Raw genomic sequence first — 7353 nt, 5'->3', positions numbered from 1 at the left:
TTTGACATTTTTAAATGACCAAAAACCTCTTTTCTCGTTGTTTGCTATGAAATGTCGTAACAAAAAACGTTGAATCAGTTGAGTTTTGATTGATTCGATTGATTAACGAAATATCTCGATAAATCTTCGCGCACGCACAAGGGATCACGGAAAAATTCTCTCACAAAATGAGAAGAACATTTCAATGAAAAAAATAAAAAAATAAAAAAAAAAATAAAAAAAAATAAAAAAATAAAAATGTACACGCACAATAGGAGATAGTATTATATTGCTTGGTAGATTAAAGGGGATTATTGATATAAAGACCAAAAATCTGTGAGAGTGTACTATTTATAATATTATAAATAATATACATATACTCTGGATCTTTATATATACATAAATAAATATTCGCAGCAATATCTATCTATCACAAAGCGCTCAGTTAGAGTCTCCTTTCGAGAGAGACGTATTACAATTGATAAGATCGTTATGAAAGTTATTTCTACCGTGTTTTAGCGTGATAATTTATTCATTTGATTCGGTGAGAAACTCAATTATTTCAACGTTTAAGTTGCGCAATTGTATCTTTTTTTTTTTTTTACTTGCATACGATCAGAAACGATTTCTATAACACTTCTTCTCTTGCATATATATATATATATATATGTGTATATATATGACCGAGAAATAACCGTTTCTTTTTATATATATATAAAAAAAAATAAATAACCGATTTCACACATCATGTAAAACATTCAGTGCAGAAGTTTACTTTTGTCAATGTCGTGGCATGTGTTTCCCTCGCACTTTTATATCTTTTGTGTTTCACTTTGTTGGCACGATATCAAAACTACAGCCGTCGCTGTTTTTGATGAATTTAACGCGTATTTTGTATATTTAAGTTTTCTTTTTCTTGCGAACATCACACAAATTGATCTCTGTATGAAAATATAAGGCATATACATTCCAAGATATAAATCCTTCCTCGATACTGCGTTCATCTCCTAGAGATGTTGGAGACACTGTTGTAAATAGCAATAAAGTGGAAAAAAAAAAAAATAAAATAAACGACGATAGACGGATGCCACGATCGTTGATTGTGAAATTTTCAAAATACGTATATCGCGCTTAAAAATAATAATAGTTAAGAAATCTCCATGTTGATCCATTCCCGAGTATTTGAATTGCGACTCGACGCACGTCTAAACACGATGATCCGTTCTTTGCGAAGAGTGCTGTCCGCATGCATGAGAGCGTGCTGTTTGTTTAAACGAAATATTTCCATACGAGCAAGGACTTTGAGCTTTCTGTCATGCGACTCTTTCATTTAAACAAAGATTTTTGCTCGCGCGCACAAATAGGCTAACGAACATCCGCCGATGATGCTGCAATTCTAGACAATATCAAGACAAGACTCCTAAATAACAATAACTCGTAAAAAAAACTTTTTTTTTCATAAAAAACTTGATACTTAAATGAAAAATCATTGTGAAGTTTGTTACTCATCGTAATCGTGGATATGTAAAACAAAGAACGGCAGAATAGCAATTTATGTAAAAAAAAAAAAAAAAACTACTCACGATCGCCTTCGTGAGCAACGAACGTGACGATCTCACGATTTGTTCGTACATTTGCTTAGACTTGCAGCATTTATTCTGCTTTCGCGCACACATCTCGGAATTTTTATTTATTTTACTTTATTCTCGACACATGTTACTGCGATCGAACAAATATTTATGCCAAGAACCGCCGTAGCTTTTAATCGACTCGTCAATTCGAATGCGATACACTGTAATAATGCTTGATTCATTACGACGGTCACAAACGCCTAGTATTATAAAATGTTTAAACGTTGTGTATGTGTGTGTGTGTGAGAGAGAGAAAGAGAGGAAGACGAAGAGAGAGAGAGAGAGAGAAACGCATATGCGTATATTGTGCATTGCGCTAAAGAGATTCGCGAACTACGTGATGCGAAGCCGGGAGAAAAGCTTCCTCTTCTCCATGCGCCGTTCCCCTCCAGCCGTCAAGCAGCCGGTCAAGCGCCTTACGGTACGACGGAAGGGAAAGCTTCTTTTCTGGAGATGCCTGCTGGTCTATTCTGTAACTTTTGCAACGCACGTCTGTAACGCAAAAAAAAAAAAATAATCACGTAACTTGCACTCAAAACGACGCGCACGGTCAAGAAATTGAGCAAAAGCATTTTTTATACATGACAAGTTACCGAAGAAGAAACAATAATAAGTTTCCGTGAACGCAATTTTATATTCGCTCTCGTCGCGTTATCTCGTCGTGCAAAAGACTGGTTTATATGTGAATATACAACACATATCTGTTTTTTAAATCTAAAATCAGTTGAATTGTTGCGCGCGTGACTAATATTCAACAAAATGTATGTGCTAACAAGAATGGATGTAAGTGCGAATAAGCGCGTGAGGGAAATTCCTACGAGCTGAGCACTTTTTTATTTTATATATACGAAATTGACTTTATATACAAAGTTTTGATTGGAAGAGCACTGAAAAAAAAAAAGTCTTAATAATATTTACCAAATGCATTTGGTTTGAGCGTGCGCTATTTGATGATTAGCATCAAATATGATAATAGTTACCTTATTCTTTGATGATAATGCAAAACAATTTTTTTCATCATTAAATTGTACCAGCTAAATTCATTGGTAATCAGTATAATTTGGTGATAAGTGAACCAAAAATCGTTTGGCTATTATGTGTACCACCGTAAATCGGTAAATAGTCGCCAAAAACCTCGGCAACAAATATCAAGCGTCGCTGAAGGTTATTTGTTACTACTTATCACGTTATTTTGTCATTTACTTTGATTGCAACTTCGTCAAAAAAATTTGGTAACTATTGGGCTTGATGATCAAATCTTTTTTTTTTTTTTAGTGAATTGTCTCACGTGATTTTCTTCTAAGGCTGAATATTTTAACACCATTTTTTACAATGCGATATTTTGCCGCACATTCTTACACGTGCACATCGACGTGCTTGTTTATAATAAGTATATAATTATAAGGATTCTTGAATATAATTTGTATCGAGGGAAGTTCAGAGTTAGATAAGAGACAGAGTTTCTAGTCGAGTCACGTGTCTAAAAAAAGTGAGAGATAGTTTTTTGAAAAGAAAAGATTAGTGCGCAAATTGTAACAAGCAAGCGTCAGTAAAGCTTATTTCTGATTCATTTTTTTATTGATAAATTTTTATCTTATCTTTCTTTTTTTTTTTTTAGTTTTACTTCTCTCTATCTAAATATCGGCTAATTTTACATACGCAATAAAATATTTATTTATTTATTAGCGAGATACAGTTCGGTTCGTGCAGCGCATCATCGATTCATTAAATACTGAAATAACATCACATGCGGATAGTTCTGCCAGCAATCAAGAAACACGCGCGAGAGAGCAATTATCTGTTTGTTTACTTGTTCTTTTTCTTCTTCTTTATACTTTCTTTGGGATCATTCCTCTTTCTCATTTTTTTTTTTTTTTTTTTTACACATGTACATTTTCTGTGCTTTAGTTCTCTGTAGTCTTTGTATATATATAATTATTATCTGTGTTACTATGATATATTTATTCTTTTATTTTATCCGTGTTTCTTTCCTTTATTTTCTCTTTTAACGAAACATATTGCAGCGAAAGAGAGAGAGAGAGAGAGAGAGAGAGAGAGAGAGAGAAAGAGAGAGAGAGAGTGATTTTTTTTTGTGTGTGTCGCAGTTACATGGAAATATTGTGAGACACAAAGAGCAATTTCCTTAGCGGCAAGAGCTTCGTCTTCATCTCGCCCTGCGTTTCATTTTTCTACTATCAGTTTGCTTGTTTCTTTTTTAAACATATACAGGATATTTTGATATAACTAACACTTTAGTATAATAAGTAATGGTGTAGATTGTATAGAGAATCTTTGGCGAGAAATGATTTCTTCTTCAGAGATACTTTTTTTACGGAATGTCATTGTCACTTTTTATGATAAAATTCATTTTTGATACATTTGGAATGAGAAAGAAAAGAGAAAAAATATGAGTGCGTGTGTGTATGTATGTGTGTGAAAATGAGAGAGAGAGAGAGAGAGAGACTATTCCGTTGTTCCGTTATTACCTGCACTATTCCAATCTACAGAGAGAGATTTTTAACCATCGTAATAACGGAACATGTCTTTTTTTTACGTTATTACATTAAATAAAAATTAAATTATATAAGAAAGCAATTTAAAAAAAAAAAAAAAACAAATTATATATTGTATTTATATTGTATTTATTTGTGTGTGTGCTTCTCTAAAGCTTGATTTTCAACAAAACATCTCTACTTTTAATCATACAAATATGATATATATCGCAATATTTTTAAGTGACAACAGGATCATTTTTCTGCACTGTGGTCGTAGAATTTGTCACTAAAATTGAGCGCGCAGTTGTCGCGTGAATATTTGCGATACGCACACATAATTGCGCGTTAAAGTAATATTTGCTTCTGTTTCCTCATTAGAATTTTTTTTACATTCGATTGTCTATCGCGCTCGTTAATGGATTGCATTTTTATCGCCTCATTACGTTTCCACTTACTTACGTTTGCGACTACGCGCCATCGCATACGCGATACGCGTATTAGTCGCTTATACATCTTGCACATAGATATAGTATTCTATTGAGAATATCTTACAAAACAAAACACTATAATTTTCATATCGTAGTTCTATACAATGCGAGTATTAAGAGTAATTTGTGTTAAGAGTTAAAAAGTTAAGAAGAGAGGATAGAGAGAGAGAGAGAGAGAGAGAGAGCGATCGAGATCCGAAAAGGCTAATAGCGATAAAGAATTATTGCGAACGAATTGTAACTAATAAGCACTGTGTATTATGAAATCGCTATGTTAATGATCGAATATATAAGCGACTCTGAATTTAAAAACAAGTAAAACCAGCGGCAGAGATTTTCAATTAATTTTTTCGATGTGTTTCATTTATTTCTCCCAAAACAAATTTTCGTTAGAAAATGCTTCTAGATCTCGTCTTCGTTTTCATTTTGGTTTTTTTTTTTTTTTTTTTTCGAGTGATTTCGCTGTACATGTGAATAAATATTGTTTATATCATATATTATTTTTCAACCAATAAAAAAAAACGCACAGACACTAGAAAACACCTATATTAGATATAAATAATATTGAACACCATTTTTTTTTACATTGACGTGCAAATAATTATTCTATTATATTAGTAATTAATATATTTTATAATATTAGCGTTAATTAAAATTTTACAATATATGTACGTATGTATAATTAGCGCGTGACAATGTAATCTTGCAAAAATGTGTATTCTAATTTTTTTTAATTATAAGTATATCGTCGTTTATATATTGATTATTGATATTGTCGTGTCGCGTTTGACTTCGGGTGGTGTTATAACGGTTCGTGTTGTTTATAGGCTATACTTTATAGGCATGCATGGATTGATGATTGCGTATATGGGAAAAAAAATTTATATATGTAAAGCATTAATTGATCAAGCTTTGCGCTACAAGAAGCGTGCATTGTGAAGAGTTCGATTTTCGTGGTATCCTTTAGTTTGAAAAATCACACAGCTTTGTCCTGCCTTCGAAATAAGCGATATATACATATATATATATATTATACATAATACAGAAGAAATCTTTCGTAACGTGTAATAAGAAACTACGGGAATTGTGGGACGGAGCAATTGACGTACGTACGGTTTTCCGGTTTATAACGATTAAATGCATTTCTCTCGGATGCAATTTCCGGATTGCGCCAATGACTGGAAATAAAATTCATGCGAACAAAAAAAACGATCTTATACATATATATATATATATACTCGTGTAAAGTAAACCTACGTCTCTATAACTATACCGAGTGCGTAAAGCGTAATCAATGGAAGAAATGGATTTCAGATTGTTTAAACGTTCAAATTGATGGGGACGACATGTAAGAAACGTGATCGATGCACGTATCGATCGAGTATTCGATGTTCGATGATGACGATCATCAGATTTATGATCTCCGCGTTTATATTCTCTCGAAAGCAGAAGAAAACAATCTACATATGCTACACAAGAGATATAGAATATATAGATTTCGACAACGTTTCGAAAACGCAAACGAAGCTAAAAATGGAAACAATCGCTGTCGGAAGAGAGACGTGTGCGAGGATGCATCATGCGAACTTGTTACACAAGTCGCCGTTGTTGGCGTGCCGAATTTTACCTCGAATTGTGATATGCTGTGCTGAATATAATCGCGCGCGCGAAATCTCGGACAGCGTCCGTCAACAGCCATCGACTGCCAAACTCGAGATTTTTCTCATAAGTTCCTCGCAGCGTGTGTTGAGAATTTCAAGTTTACGGACGAGAAAGCAGCTCGTCGAGATATGTAAACGCGTCTTTCGCTACGAGTTGTTTTTCTTTCTTTTGACATAATGTGGAGAGAGAGAGAGAGAGAGAGAGAGAGAGAGAGAGAGAGAGAGTGCGATTTATATTTAATAATCATTGTTGACACATGTTGAGACATCGATAAGTGTACGCACATCGTTCTGTGTGATAACTGGACACTATTTATTGTTTTTCACATATGTTTTTCAATTTGATTTTGCACATTTCTCTAAACTTACGTGAACGTTTTTTGTATTTCTGTTTCTGTTTTGTGTTTGTTAACGCACAATTTTTTGTTTCATAAAAAGCAAAATTTTCTTACAAACACAAATGTATCGACAGACTACGTTTTTCAGTGAAAGACGAAACGAGATTCACGGATACTGCGAAAATTAATGTAATATTATAATATAATGAATAAACAGTAGAGGAAGAGAGAGCGAAAGAGAGAGAGAGAAAGAGAACGAGCGAGTGAAATAAAAAAACTCCACTTTGTATCAAGAAACAATGTTCTTTTGAATAATAGCGAAAGCGCGAATTATATGTACAGCGAACACTGAATATGGGCTACTACTTTGTTTCGTAAAATGTATCTTGAAAATATTTCTATGTAAATGAATGATAAAACAATAAAAAGAGTATACGCTGTACGGAGACGTTCTCTTTGTGATCACTGTAATCGCTAATGGATCGCAATGACACGTGTACGATTGAAGGAAAACATAATTTTGCGACAATTCAAACAACGTAAGTATCGGCTTTTTTTCTACAGAACGTGAAAAAAAAAAGAAAGAATAGAAGGTAACTGTCTCTCAATAACCGGACATTTGTTACAGAAATAATTATTAGATATGTAGAAAATGAATTTATTATATTATTTTTATAATTGTATATTTTTATTATTTTATTACGTAAAAATACTTAATTTAAGTATTTTTTACAATATCTTTTTAAGTTCTCGACTTCACG

The sequence above is a fragment of the Pseudomyrmex gracilis genome, unplaced genomic scaffold (assembly GCF_002006095.1).
Source record: "Pseudomyrmex gracilis isolate BER0280 unplaced genomic scaffold, ASM200609v1 scaffold_337, whole genome shotgun sequence".
NCBI lineage: Eukaryota > Metazoa > Arthropoda > Insecta > Hymenoptera > Formicidae > Pseudomyrmex > Pseudomyrmex gracilis.
The sequence above is the reverse complement of the archived record's forward strand: the minus strand, read 5'-3'. Positions refer to the sequence as shown.